The following is a 15,010-nucleotide window of genomic DNA, read 5'->3' on the forward strand; positions in this document are numbered from 1 at the left end:
CAGCTTTCCCAGGTTAACAGTGTAAGTACTTCAATCATTTCCAGTAGGTGGGCATGTTGTTGTGCATGTTGGTTGTGAACTTGTGACGTGTGCATTACCAGATTTGTGGATTGCGTGGTTGTGGAGGGGAGGTGAGTGGGGTGTTACGTGGGAACTTGCCAAGGAGCTGTGAATTTCTCTGGGTGCCATCCTGGGAAGGCTGGTTGCTTTTGGAATGTCGGAAGGTGAATAAACTGGCTATGTATTTGGATGCGACATTGGTGAAGGTCCAACGGTGTTCTGATGTTGCCTGCACCTAGATGTGTGACTTGTGCTTCCTGTTGTGTTGATTGGGTGCTGTGTTACCAGGGGGCACAGGTGGGACATGTGTGCAGTGGATTGCCCCCAACATGTGCGTGCATCTGGCAATGGCTTATGGTCCTTGCTTGGTCTCAGCGGTTCATGCGCATGGTATTGGTCGTACGGAGCCTGGGGTGCCAGGGTGATGGTAATGTCCATGACAGGTGTGAGGGACTTGGATGTGGATGTCTGTGAGACTCCACAACTGTGAGGTTGTTGGTTGGGGTGTGCCAGGTTCCAACAGGTGCAGCACTGCCACCAGCTTGGTGTGGGATGGGATGTTGGTTGTCAGCTGTGTTGGTGCGATTGGCCTGTTGGGTGATGACGGCCAGAATGCATAGGATGGTTGTCCTTTTCAGCCTGTAGTGGACAGTGTCATTGTCAGAAGTTGTGCCTGTGAAGCAGGTGCGTTTCCTGGGAGGCCGCTGTCTTTGTCTGCGCTGCCTCTGTGGTGGCCAGTTTGTTGTGGTCCTCTTGGGTGTCCGAGCTGCATGATCAGTGGCTCCATGGCTTCCGTTTCTCTTCAGGTGTGGCTCTGGGCTGGGCTCCATATTGTGGTGCAGGCTGCGGACCGACTTTACACCAGGTCAGGGCAGGTTTAAATTTCCAGCTGCTAACGCGCCTTATCGCGTGTTCTGTGTTCTTATCGCTGATCTGGCTGGTTATTGTGAATGTTGAGGTGTGGTGTTGTCGCTGCTTTTGGCATGGGAACGCCTACTCTGCATCTTGTTAGCGATAGTTGCAGGGGTCCTCTGTGGTGATGTTTTTTGCGGCTGCTATTGCGGGAAAACTGGTGCTGTGGGCTGTTAGAAAATACAGTGACCCGCACATGGGAAATTATATATAAATTGTGATAGTGGCAGATAATAACGCAATCGTATTTTTCAAATATATAACACAATCGCTTTCCAAAAAGAGGTGATGTCCAGATCTTCAAAGTTATATTGGAAAAACTTTTATTCGAAAGACTTAAGATTTCAGGAAATTGCTAGCTGCCAACGCGTTTCGTCACACACGTGACTTCTTCAGGGCTTTAAAGTAAGTTGAAATGTAATAGGTAAAGATTACGTCGCTTGGGCAGGTATACACCAGAAAAAGAGGACATTAAACAAAACGTGTTTGTTAGGGCCAGATGTAGGTAATTCTATTTTACCGACTCATAAATACCGAATTTTACCGATTCGGTATTTATGAATCGGTAAAATAGAAGTACCGAGATGTGGGTAAATCCAGATGTGGATTTACCGATTCTTTAAAAGTCGGTATTTACCGATTCGGTAAATACCGACCGGTAATGCCCCATTTATTCCTATGGGCTTTGAAGCCCATAGGAATGAATGGGGCATTACCGGTCGGTATTTACCGATCGGTAAATACCGATTTTTGGCAAGGGTGCAGGGGGTGTCACTTTGACACCCTCTAGCACCCCCAAAAAAGGTTCGGGGGCCATATGGCAGGCATACCTGCCCTAAGGGCAGGTCTGCCTGTCATATGGCACAGGTGTGCATGCACACATGTGCATGCACACCTGAATCGGTATTTCACCATCAAATTGAATTTGATGGTAAAATACCGATTTCTTAGGCCTTGTGGGACTCAGAAGAGTCCCACCTACATATCAATTTTACCGATTCTGTAAAAATACTGGTCGGTAAATTTACCGACCGGTATATTTACAGAATCAGTAAAATTACCGATTTGCCCAGTTTACCTGCCCCTACATCTCGGTAGCCAAATACCGGTCGGTAACGGTATTTGGCTACCTACATCTGGCCCCTAGTTCTTCTCGTAGTTGGTGTTACTTTCAAGTTTGAAATAAATTCTAAAAAAGTCCTCAATATTTGTACTATAGTCAAGGCAATGCAGTGTATCCCCAATAACGTCTCTCTTTCTTATACGTGTAGTATTGGGAGTCCAATCGGGCCCATCGTGATATGTTCAGTAAATAGCGGGCATTTTTTGCGTGCCGCTGGTATCTCGTAACGGGTCCCTTCCGAATAAGTCTGTGGGCTGTTAGCACCTGCCTGTGAATGGTAGGGTAAATTTATCATGACTTTGGCTGCGATAAAGTGCCATCAATTCGGCGATAGCTCCTTGTGTATATGCCCCATAGTTTTACACTCCCCTCTCAGTGCCCTTTTTATATGCTGTGTGGTGGAATCAGGCCACCTCATGTTTCTTGGTCCTCCTAGAATCTCTCTTTACAGTACTCTTTTTGGGCGTGTATTACTGGGTTACTAATGCCTGTCTAAAAGAGTTCTCAAATCATTTATTCCATGTGGATTTATTTTATGCAGATATCACGAAAATCCAAAATAGATCTAACGAGTGTCAGCCTGCTTCCCTGTCCGTGGTGCTCCATTCAGTTTTTTGTTTTTGGATCACAACAGGCTTGCCTGGAGGCATAGGTTTCCACGCTCAGGAATTGGAAGGGAGAATGCAAAGTGAATTGTAGGGTATTAAGCGGTTAATGCTTGGGTAGTAAAATGCAGAAATATTCAGATTACAATGGACCCATCAAGAATCTAGAATTCAGTGTCATTGAGCAGTGGCGGCTTGCACAGGTAAATGCTGTGGTGCGGTGAGGCGGGGCAGCGGCAGGGTGGAGGTAGTGTATTCCGACACATGATGGAAATGTGAAAACTAACTAAATAAATAAATAAAACCACTTACTTTGAGCTCGTCGAAGTCTGCGATTCGGCGATTGCAAGGTAAGTGATTTTATTTATTTATTTAGTTTGTTTTCACATTCCCGTCGAATGTGGGATTTCGCTACCACCCACCCCGCCCCACCTCACAGCCCCACAGCATTTACATGTGAGAGCCGCCGCTGCCATTGAGTTGGTTGACTCACTATTAAAAAGTTTAAATACAACATGCATAGTGCTATCTCTTTTAAAGACACCAGCCATCTCATACAAAAAGATGAGTATGAGCTCACATTTGTTCCATTGGTCCCATCAGTATGCCTGATCTTGAGAGAGTTCATTGTATAGAGTGAGCTGTTTACCAACATAGATCCCAGAAGCCTGCTCGCATGCCAAATTTTCAAGACTACTACTGACTGTCTAAAAGACTTCCACCAATATTTAGTCCATATGATTTCATGCAAATCTGACATGGATCAGGCCCTCCTACACCTCTGATGTCTGTAGAATTTGTTTTTGGGAGGTTCTTCCTTTTCTTGTTATGATTTTATGTTTCCTTCTGTTTATTTGTATACTGAATTTATATTTCGTTGTCATTTTTGTGTCACATTTTTTTGAGGCTGTTGCAATATAGTTTGCGGTTCAATGTGTAAAACCCGATGCCTTTGAGCTGTGCCCTCCAAAGTGTGTGCTTTAAAAAACATTACTTCAGATTGTTAAATGATGTTGGGGTCATAATAATGCTTAAAGAAAAAACAGTTAGAGGAAATTGTGACCTTGGCAGTTTTTTATTCTGTGCCTTGTGAATACAATGTCTCTCATCAATTCTTTCATTCACCAACACCAAGGTATGATCTGCACACACCACACATTACTCTAACAAACACTGACAAAGTCATTAGGTCTGTTCTGATTATAATTGCAGCTGTGGAAATACACTGGGCCGCTGCTACAGTACTCACTGACTCTTGTTAATACAATTACCCCAATTAAGGTCAATAATGTCACTCGTTATGTCCCCCAGAGGCCACAGAATACACTTTAAAACATCTAGGGTCAGATGTAGGTCGGTCGGTAACGGCCGAAAATCGGTATTTTCGGCCGTTACCGACCGGTATGTAAGAATTGGTATGTAGGGGCATATTTTTACAGAATATGTAAATTTACCGATTCGGTAAATTTACCGATTCTGTAAAATACCGAATCGGTATTTTTTACCGATTCGGTATATCCAAATGTAGGTGGCACTCCTGAGAGTGCCACAGGCCTTACAGATTCGGTATTTTACCACACAATCCAATTGTGTGGTAAAATACCGAATCCAGGTGTGTATGCACATGTGTGCAAGCACACCCTAGCCATGTGACAGACAGACATGCCCTTAGGGCATGTCTGTGTGCCACATGTCTCACATGCCCGTCTTTGGTGTGCTAGAGGGTGTCAAAGTGACACCCCCTGCACCCTTGCTAAAATCGGTATTTACCGATTCTGTAATTACAGAATCGGTATTGCCCATTGATTCCTATGGGCTTCAAGGCCCATAGGAATCAATGGGCAATACCGATTCGGTATTCACAGAATCGGTAAATACCGAATCTTAAAGATTCGGTATTTACAGACTCTGTAATACCTACATCTCCCCCCTTCATATTTACCGACTCTTAAATACCGAATCGGTAAAATTCGGTATTTAAGAGTCGGTAAATATGAATTACCTACATCTGGCCCCAGCTCTCTAATTGTTCCCTTATTCATATGCACTTCACCCACAAATGACTCAAGGGGCCCCCTAAATCTGATATTCATTTGAAACACACTAACTCCCTCTCCTCCCACTAACATCCCTTCTCACTCTGACCATTCTGTCCTGAACATGGACATTACCCCATCTCCAAAAGAAAACCCTGTTTTGAGATTCTACTTGCTTTCCTAAATCAAGTGTTCAATTCACATGTCTGCAAAAGTTCACATCAGCAAACTTTGTGTAAATCACAAGTCCTCAACCTTGAATCTCTCTAAACATTTGTACAGGAAGATCTAAAAGCGTAAGAAATTGCAATATTGGTTGAACTGGAGTGTAAACCTTACTCAGGCAACAACCTAACTCCTTGTCAGGGTAAACCATAAACCTCACTAAATTAACCTGTGCTTAACCTTCTGGTAGCTTGGCACAAAAGCATTCAAGATTAACTTAGAGGCAGTGTGCAAAGTATTTATACAGCAACCAAACAATATCCCCCAAAAATTTAAAAGAATTTAACACATTTTAATAAATAAAATGACAGCAAAACAAATGAAAGCCAATTAGCGGAACCAGAGTTACGAATTTTAAGGTTTTAGGAAAGCACCTAAAAGCACAAAGCGTAACTCACTGTCATCTGGTCATGCTAGACTGGGGGAAAGTCACAAGTTCAGACCAACCACGATGGAGCATGGGTCAGATACAGGGACCAGATCAGTGTTGCTGAAAAAGTAACTGTCTCAAAGTCTGGCGCGTAGAGTCCACTTCGAGGTGGAGGAGGCCACAAGGAGCAGGGAGAGTGTTGCAGATGGCTGTTGCTTAAACTGCAAAGAGCAGGCCGGAAGGTGCGGGCTATCGCCACTGTAGCACAAAGAACTGGTTGGGCATCAAAGGCGGTAGTTGCTGGAGCTTCACTTTGTCAGTCGCTGGTCGTCACTGGCAGCCCCTGTAGCGCAAAGAGTTGGGTTCCCGAGAGGTTCAGTTGCCGGTCATCACAGGCGATCAAGCCGTGGTACCTATGTGATTACATAGAGTCCAAAACTTCAGGATTTCTCCATTGCTTGAAGAGGAGTGCACCTTGACACCAGCCAAGGGTCCAGGACATGAGAAGGTACCTCTTGGGGATCAGGGACTCACTCTAGCATAGGTCAGCAGGGCTTAGGCGGGTCCAATTGCAGATACAGGTAGGTTCAGTTGCAGCAGGTCAGTTGCAGGGTGGTTCTGTCCCTGTAGCTCAAAACAGGAAGTCAGCCACCTAACCCTGGATTGACTCAGGTTAGCCTGAGATGCAGGTCCAGTTTTCCTTATCACAGAGCAGAGCAGCACTCAGGTAGCAGGACAGCCCTCTGGGGAAGAAAGCATGTCTCAAGTAGCAGGGCAGTGTTTTGGGGAACAAGGCAAGCCTCAAGCAGCATGGCAATTCTCTGGGGAATACAGCAGTCCTTCCTCTGTAATGTCCACAGGTCTAGTAGTGTACTGAAAAGTTGTTCTGAAGGCCCAACATTTATACTTTATACCAGCCTTTGTAGTGGGGGAATCATCTAGGTTACCCCCACATCTGGTTCTAGAAAGTCCCTTCCTTCTCCTGTCAAGGCTTCAAGAAGTCTAGAGTCACAAAAATTAGGGTCAGGTTGCTGCACTTCAAGTGACAGAAAATATGTTTTAAGGAGTCTCCTGGGCGTCTGCCAAAGCACACATTACAAAATTGTACACGAAGAACTAGGAATGGAATTCTTAGCTGATCGGCTTCGCTTTAATCCATTAAAACTTTGGAACTTGATCTGGACAAAGGAGGAGTTGGGTTTTAGTAGACTGATCTTGCAAGACAGCTTACAATTTGACAACCTCCTACAGATCCCATGGCTGGGTTGAATCTGCACCTATGGACAAGCACAGGTCAGAACGCAAAGGTGTTACTCTAACAAAACATTCTATGCGGCATGCGCTGTTGGTGAAAACAGTTAGTAATATTGAACCTTATCTGACCTGGGATAAGTCTTGTCATCAAAGCCGATTGTTGACCTATTTTAGGTTAAATTTATTTCACCGTCTGGTCCCTTTTAACCAGGGTTGTTTCAAACACTCAGATATGCCCCCTTGCAATTGCGATAATACTTCGATCAATGACACATTACATGTGGCTATGCTCTGCCCAAAATATAGTACCTGCATCACAATTTGATATGCCCAATTGTATTACCGCTTAATTTTAACCAAGTTAACCAGCCTTACTTTTTTTACAGCTGCTGAATTCACCTTTTACCTGCTTTTTTCTTGTATGCTTTCTGATGGGAGTTTTACAACATGAATGACTATGAGATTGATATTCTGTATGTTGATTTTAAATGACCTGTCTTTTGTGATTTTATCTATAAAATCGAATAACGATTATGATAATGATGAAAAACTAGGGTCAGGTTTCTATGTGCGTGCTGTAGGCAAGCCCCTTTGAAGTGCAAGTAGGACAGAGAACATCTTTGCCCGCAAACGTTCCGCTAGGAAGCAGATTTGTCTGGCTATTTTTGGAGGAATACACACAGACTAACTGGAGGGACATAGGTCCCATGACACTGTCAGCAGGCACCAAATAGTTAGGACAAGAAAATGCCAACTTTATAAAGTGCCACCTTAAGAATGGTGACTTAAAATCCGACTTTACCATTTAAAAGGATTTTCATTACAGTTCTTTCAAGACCAAACATGACATTTCTACTCATTCCCTATTAAAAGTTACCACTTATTGTAATAAGGTAACCAAATTATATCAAGAGTTAGGCCTTTTCAAATACAATACACCCTACCCTGTTAACAGTTTAGGGCCTACATTAGGTGTGACTTATATGTATTAAAAAGGAAGGTTTAGACCTAGCAAAAAGTATATTTTGCAAGGTCAAATAGGTAGTTTAAAACTGCACTACAGGCTTCAATGGCAGGCCTGAGACATGTTTTAAAGTGATGCTTCGGTGGGTGACACAATGGGTGTTGGAGGCCGACTAGTACCATTTAATTTACAGGCCCTCTGTACATATAGTACTATTTACAAGGAACTTATAAGTAAATTCAGTTTTACCATGTTTTAGGGAGACTGCACCAGTACTAATTTTGAATTGCGCCAGCTTTAGTACACCACTGTAGGAAGCTGGTTTTCTATATAGTGCACTAACAAGAAGTACACTGTGCAGTGTCCAGTAAGTCCCCATTGGCTTACAGAGGCTAAAGTAGAGAATACTAACGCTCACTTTTGTGGTAGTTTGGTTGAGCAGTTAGGTTTATCAGAGGGCAGTGTTAAGACTTTTTTGTACTCACAGAGGCAATAAACGAGACAAACACTCAAAGAACAAATTAAAGGCCAAAGTAGAAAAATAGCACTTATTTTTATATGTGTTTCAAAACCAAGAACTTCATTCAAAGGTAGGTATTGTTTTCAATAGCAATGCTTACACATAAGTAAAGCTTTTAAAGTTGTGCGCCTTTACGTACATTGCAATCCTATGAAAGGAAAAGTCAGAGATACATATACCTGGGTACAGTTGTTTTTGAGGTGGTTCACCTTCGGGGTTTCGGAGATGTAGTGGGCCAAAGTACTACCAGTAGTACTTTGGGAATCGCCCGGGTTCTACCAGGAGCCGGGTGCTGGTGAGGATGTTAGGTGGTGCACTACGGTGATGGTAGGGCCACCCAAAAACAGGCTGCACAGGGGGACAAGGGGGCAAGTCTGAGAGCTCCCAAACGGGGGCTTGGGTCGCAAGGGAACTTGGAGCAAGGGGGCACAGCCGGTTCGTCATGGACCAGGCCGGGTTGCTCGGTGCAGAGGGATTAGGTCGATTGGACCTGGTGCGCATAGATGCTTCTCACAGTCAAAGAAAAACAGCTGGCAGGGGTCAAATCAAGGCTGCTGGGCCACTCATGAAGTGGGTCTCAGTGATGCTAATGTCCCTCGATGGCTGCCTGGTTCTGGTGCAGTGGAAATAATAATATTAATATCATAAAAATGACAAGCAGAAGAAGAAGAATATTTATTAAGTGCATGGCTGCACCTAACAGCTCGTATCAGCACTGCAATCTGGACGGGACTCTCACTGTTGCTCTTTGGTGCAGGGTTTACCAGTACCCCAAGGGTTGGTGGTGCATGGCACCGGTAGGTCCTGGTGACTTCATATTCAGTGGGGAGACTTATCTGACCTTCCAGCGCTCAAGTACCTTCTCCTGGTTGTCTGTGGCATTGGTCTAGCCAAGGAGCTGCAAGGTGGTGAACTGGACTCTGCTTGTCGATGTCTACAGACTGTAGGGGAGTAGCTCTTCTACTTCAAGGGAGACTGTAGGTGATTTTCAAACTCTACTCAAGGCTTTGGTAGTTCTTCAGCTTGCAGGATGAGTCACTCTGTCATGATTGTCGAGAGAGGACTGAAGACAGGCAGGGGTTTAAGCCATAAGTCCACAGATCTTCTGCGGTTTTCACCAAAAACTAGTCAGTTGTTATGTGCATCCTCTTGAGTAGTCTGGGCTCCTATTATATATGAACGACATTCAAATTTATCAATCAAACACAGGAGAGGATTTTGTAAAGCGCATATCCTAAAGTCATATTTCAAGGTCCTCCTATATCTGAAGGAAGAAAAAGGAGGTAATGTATAAACAATTGCCTAGGATTACAGAATTTGGTAAAGTGGAGAAGCCAGGATTAAATTCCAAGTTTTCTGGTTGCACACTCATCGCTCACACACACACACATATGCTTCCCTTATACCCGCTGTACAACAGACACTGCTCTCTAGCCGTCCTGCCCCAACCACCACCCTGCTGGCATCAATGCGGTCCTCAGTCACATCTTAGACCAAACATTTTGGCCCTGGGAAAATGTTAGCAAGTACCCATGGGGGACAGTGAATCCAAAATGTAGGTGGTGAGCTCATAATCACGAGTGTCCAGCCCAGGTACTAATCATGGTTTCCCTGTGCACTTGTAATATCTGAGGTTCTGCTTAGATATCACAGGGACACGTCCACTCCCACAGATAGCCCCACACAATACGTATAGTGCACCCTGCCTTATGGCTGTAAGACCTTCTGTAGAGGAGACTTACCTATATCACTTACAGTGTTTTGCCGGCATGGCATGGCACAGTGGGGTGTGTGCCATGTTGGCTCTTAATTTTCTCTGTGTCAAAACACACCAGCTTGTTGGGGGGGGGGCCCTTAGGGTGGCATAATGTGGGCTGCAGCCCTTAGGAACTTCCATTAGTTCCCAGGCCCTGGGTATAAGAGGTACCACCTACTACGGACTTCCAGGGATCCTAAAGGGGTGCAAATTGTGGAACAATGGTATAGGTTAGGGAAAGGACCCTGGTGCTGGGGACCTAGTTAGCAGGAACCCAGTACACTTTCAGTCAAAGTTGCACCAGACACCAGGCAAACAGTGGAGGACACTGCAACAGAGTCCAGTTTCCTACAACCACAATCCCAGGTGGTTAAATACAACTTGGATACAGCTGGGAGACTGATGTCCATTATAATGCATTGTATAACACATACTTCTATTGGGAGGCCCAAGAAACTTACATGCTCTACACCAGAGAAAAGCCTGTGTGGCGTGGGGGTAGGATGGACGCCTTCAAATTCATAGGAGAAAGAATGAGTTTCTGTGTGTCATTGTATGGCACAAGAGCTAAGAGCTATGGTTCACAGTTCAGATTTTGGTGGGGCACGTGGTGGAATTTAATACATTTCTTGTGTTTGGCCCTTGCCTTGAGCACAGACTAAGTACTTGTCTCCTTCCACTGCACCCATTTTTGGAGCTATAGGAGAGCTTGTGTTTTCAATCTGTCTCCTCTATCCATGTTGCTTCTTTCCCTTTCATCCTTCTGACCTCGTCTGATTCTTCTCTGCCCTCGCCCTCCACCTTTGTTTGTAATTGTATAACTCTTCAATCCCTGGCAGCACAACACCCTGGATAATGTGCTGCAGGGCTACACACTAATAAGGTCCAAAAAGCAAGACCTATTGGCTATGCCAAAGTTTGTTTTCGTTATTTTTTTAGACTTACACTGGATTGGCTGTTTGAGCAGTCAGATCTAAAGCCCATTTATTGCCTTCTGACATCTGCAAATTGCACCTGAAGTTTATTTGAATACTGGCGAATACTACATGGAGCACCAGAGCAGCTCCATCTATCCTGGGATACTGATAGCTTGGGGTTTGCAACTACAAGGAACTGGAAATAGCCTCAAAATACTCAAAACAACTTGATATTTCAAACGATTCATTCTCACGTTGAGAATGGAACAAGTTGACTTAAAACCCTGACATTTCTATGCGTCTCACTGCCTGAAATATAAATTAAGAAAATATGTTTCTTCCTCATCCTGGTGTAAACTAATTCTAATTATAGTTTACTGTAATGGTTCTGACTTGATCTTTGAATGTTCTGGGGTGTAATGTGTAAACCAGACTTCTTCTAGGGGGGTTCTCTACCTGAGAATATTTTGAAAAGAATGAGGTGGAATAGGGCATTTAAAAACCACAATTTTCATAGAAATGTGTTAAAGTGCCATAGGCACAGAGAGGGCGCTCATCAAATATTCAAATCCTTTTATGGTGTGCCAAGCCAATGGAACTGGATGTTTCCCTGTAGTTTAGTATCAATGTTAGAGAGGGAGCTACTCTTTTGACAGGAAAAGGATTGGGTCAACAATATAATGAAAGCAAAAAACTCCTTCTCCTGAGTTTGGCAGTTGATAAATAGTGCTAAATGCCCAAGAGGGCATTTGCATCAATGGGGGGGGGGGGGGGGGGACTAGATTGTTGCGTGGGTTACCAAATTTACACCTTAATATGTATCAGACCAAAAATGAACGTGAAAATATTGCAAACACAAAGATTAAAAGTTTCATACATTTATTTAAAAATAATTTAAAAATAATAATGACACATTATTACAAAACAATTTCAATTTTATGCACATTCGTCTTTGCTGTTGGCCAGCTCAAATAAAAACTCCAATTTTTTATAAAAAATGCCAGTGGGCATAAATACACAAGTCTACATGTACATCATATTTATTCAACATAAGGAACAAACTGTCGACGCGGCGTTTCGGTGCCTCGAATACTCTCGCACCTTCTTCAGGACTTGTTCATATAAATCATATCTAAAAAAACATGTCACAATACATTTCATTAGGTCCAACATTTAATCTAACAATTGCACATTGATTCATTAACGTTTATACTGATATCCTATTATTTGGTAACCCCGTAACCTTGTGATCTGAGTCTAATCCCTTAGTCCCCTGTAATACTAAGTTGCCACATCTTAGTATTCCTAAGAGAGAGGACATGACTAGCGTGATATGCTTTTATCGCTAGGATGGGGTGTCAGCACTTTTACTTTTCCAACACCAATGATGTGGGCTTTGAATAGATCTAAAAGGGACAATCAGATCTCAATCCCTTCTTTCTTATAGAGTCCCACCCACAGGTACCCCTATGTTCTTACCCAGGTATATATTTTTCCTTCCTGGCAGTATCTTCTCGGTTTCTGAGCAGGTTTTCTTCAGCTCTTGTGTTCTCCTAGGGAGGTTTTGTTCGCTTTCCTCTTTTTTATTCTAGGAGGAAACGCACCTTATTTTAGTTACCTTGTTATTGGACTATTTCCTCCGTTTTGCCCTAGTGTGCTCCTATTTATCATTTTTTATTTTTTACATTCTGTATCGGTTTTGCTGGACCTCCACCCGGGTTGATTAAAAAATGGACCAACTTCAATCCTATTAGGACAGAAAAACATCTCTTTTTATAAGGGGTTACCTTTCTTAAACCTTTTCTACAGTTATTCCCAACTGTCTCTTAGCCTTCTTTTCTTATTTCTCTAAGCAAAAAGAGGGGTGCTTACCGGTCCTATTTTTTTGGTGTCTTAAAGAGTTAGAAGGACGCCTCTGGGAGCTACTCGTCCGGCTGTTTATCTCACCACTTTGTCTGAAAGATAATTTTGAGTTTTTAGACTATCTGGGCTTTAGTTTCCCTCTGACTGTTCCTACCCTCTGTCTTCAAAGTTTTACCTTTTATTGGTGAAAATGCCTGCTTCATACTTGATTTCCTCCTTCTTATTCCTTTAGTGTGAAGTCAAGGGTCACTCTGTTGGGCTTTTCTGGATTAGCTGCCAACTCTAGAAAGACCACAAGTAGTATCAGAAGATTACTATTGGAGCAGTGTTCTATCTCTGCTCCACATCTGTTTAAGAAACAGACCCCCATCTTACTTACTTGGTTAGGGTAGCTGAACTGCGTGGCGTCCTCCTCCTTCCCGAGCTGTTTGGTAATGGTTTCCTCTCTGGGTCCGCCTGGTATAAATACTCTCATTAATTAGCTAATTGCTCACACCTGGCAGCCCTATTCAGATTGGAGCATGTGTACTTAGGGGTTTAATGCAATAGCAAAAGATTGGGACTCCCTCTATTGAGTTCTTTTGGCCAGGGAAAAGAGAGGACAATATAACCAAGATCAAGAGAAATTCCCCTATGGCCCTATACTTTCAAATCAGACATAGTTTAAAGTACATTACACCATGAAAAAGTCCTTCTGGTCATCACAGATAACATAGATTTATATCATTTTCATTACTTTCTTTATTTTTTTATGTAAAAAGACTTTTTTCTTCTTTTTTGTTAAATACTTTCATCATTCCATGAATTATTTTCCAATTAATATAAACATTTAAAAATACAATACATTATTCACAAATACAAAAAATAGACAAGTCCTTTGAATGAACCCTGATAACCACACATCCAAAGGCATACACTCTCTACTCATACATACCACGTAACATACTCCACTTAGCATACAATACATCCATTCCTTTCTGTGATCGAGGTAGTAGTGACACAATACGTCAGGTCGACGCGTTTCGGTGGGTTAGTACCACCTTCCTCAGGACCAACAGATTTTGTCTTCTTTACTCTTGTGGATACAGGGTATCTGTAATAATAAATACATATTCATGTTTCTGTGTCTGCTTGCTATACAAGAAGGACAATACATTTTCAAAATAATATATTAATACAAAAATTACTTTCAATTGCCCATAAGGTGCCATGTGCGCTTGTCTAGCCCTCAGCTGAGGGAGTCGCATAATGCAAAGAATTTTTGCTTAAAGGCGGATTTCTATCATGCATTGAAAAAGCACATCTTTGATGGTTTTGAAAATCGGTACCATTTAAAAGACTCGTTAATCAAAAATACGTACCAAGATTCATTGATTTAAAACAAGGATTTGTTCATCACATTTTTTATATAAGGTTCATTTTTGGGAGTAATGGCTCCAGAAGATTTAAGCAAGATATGTGTTTTTTTTAAAAGGAAGATTTTCCAAAGACTACAAACATTTTAATTGCAACACTAACATCTATAGCTACCTTGTAAATCTGGAAACTGGCAATGATCAGAGAATACGGTTGTGGTTTGAGGACCTCAAGCGAACAATTAAGTTCTTTAACACCGTGTCCTAAAAAACATATATTTTATAACCCGTCCGTTAGATACATATGGTATTTTAAGTATTTCTGATCAACTAAATATAGTTGGAATATTACCGTATGAGTAATAACCGATGCATAGAGTTCAGAATTCGGACTCAAAAAGTATTGTTAAAATTCGTTGAATAAAAGCGGGTAATCCTGACCTAGAAAAAAGGGTTGTATATGTAACCATATGGATTTTTGGCTCATTGCTGTTTATATATTATTATAGCGCTTTCTGTCTATACTAACCTTATCGGTGCACTTGAGAGCTCATGATTTACAATGCATTAGATGTCTTCGCACGTTGGCGGAGGCGTTTGTAGCTTCTTCGGGTGAAATTCTAGCGTTTAGCTGCAATATTTAAATATAACAACCATTGTAGTGCAACGTCCTATTGCAGTAAGGCTCGTATAAGTTAGAAACAACCACACTAACCTTTTTAGATGATTAATGATTTTCTTAATGGTTTAATTTTCGTATTTTGTTCTTCTGGTTTTATTGCTGAAAAATTAAATTGTTTGATCGTTTTAAGTATAAGACTCATGAGTCACGAGTTAAATTAAAACACAAATGAGTTTTGCGTCTCTCTTTTTTTAGAAATTACAAAGAGTTTTGTGCATGCTCAATCTAATCTATCCGAGCCTTAAACCATGATCATTTTATAACGTGCGACCGCATATGCCTGTATAGGAAGTATATTGTACGTGCCCGGTACCACGTTTCCTATCTAGCCCAGTCAGTAGTGTAGCTAAACTTAGTCTGCTATTCGA

The sequence above is a fragment of the Lissotriton helveticus genome, chromosome 3_1 (genome assembly GCF_964261635.1).
Source record: "Lissotriton helveticus chromosome 3_1, aLisHel1.1, whole genome shotgun sequence".
In the NCBI taxonomy this organism is placed as follows: domain Eukaryota; kingdom Metazoa; phylum Chordata; class Amphibia; order Caudata; family Salamandridae; genus Lissotriton; species Lissotriton helveticus.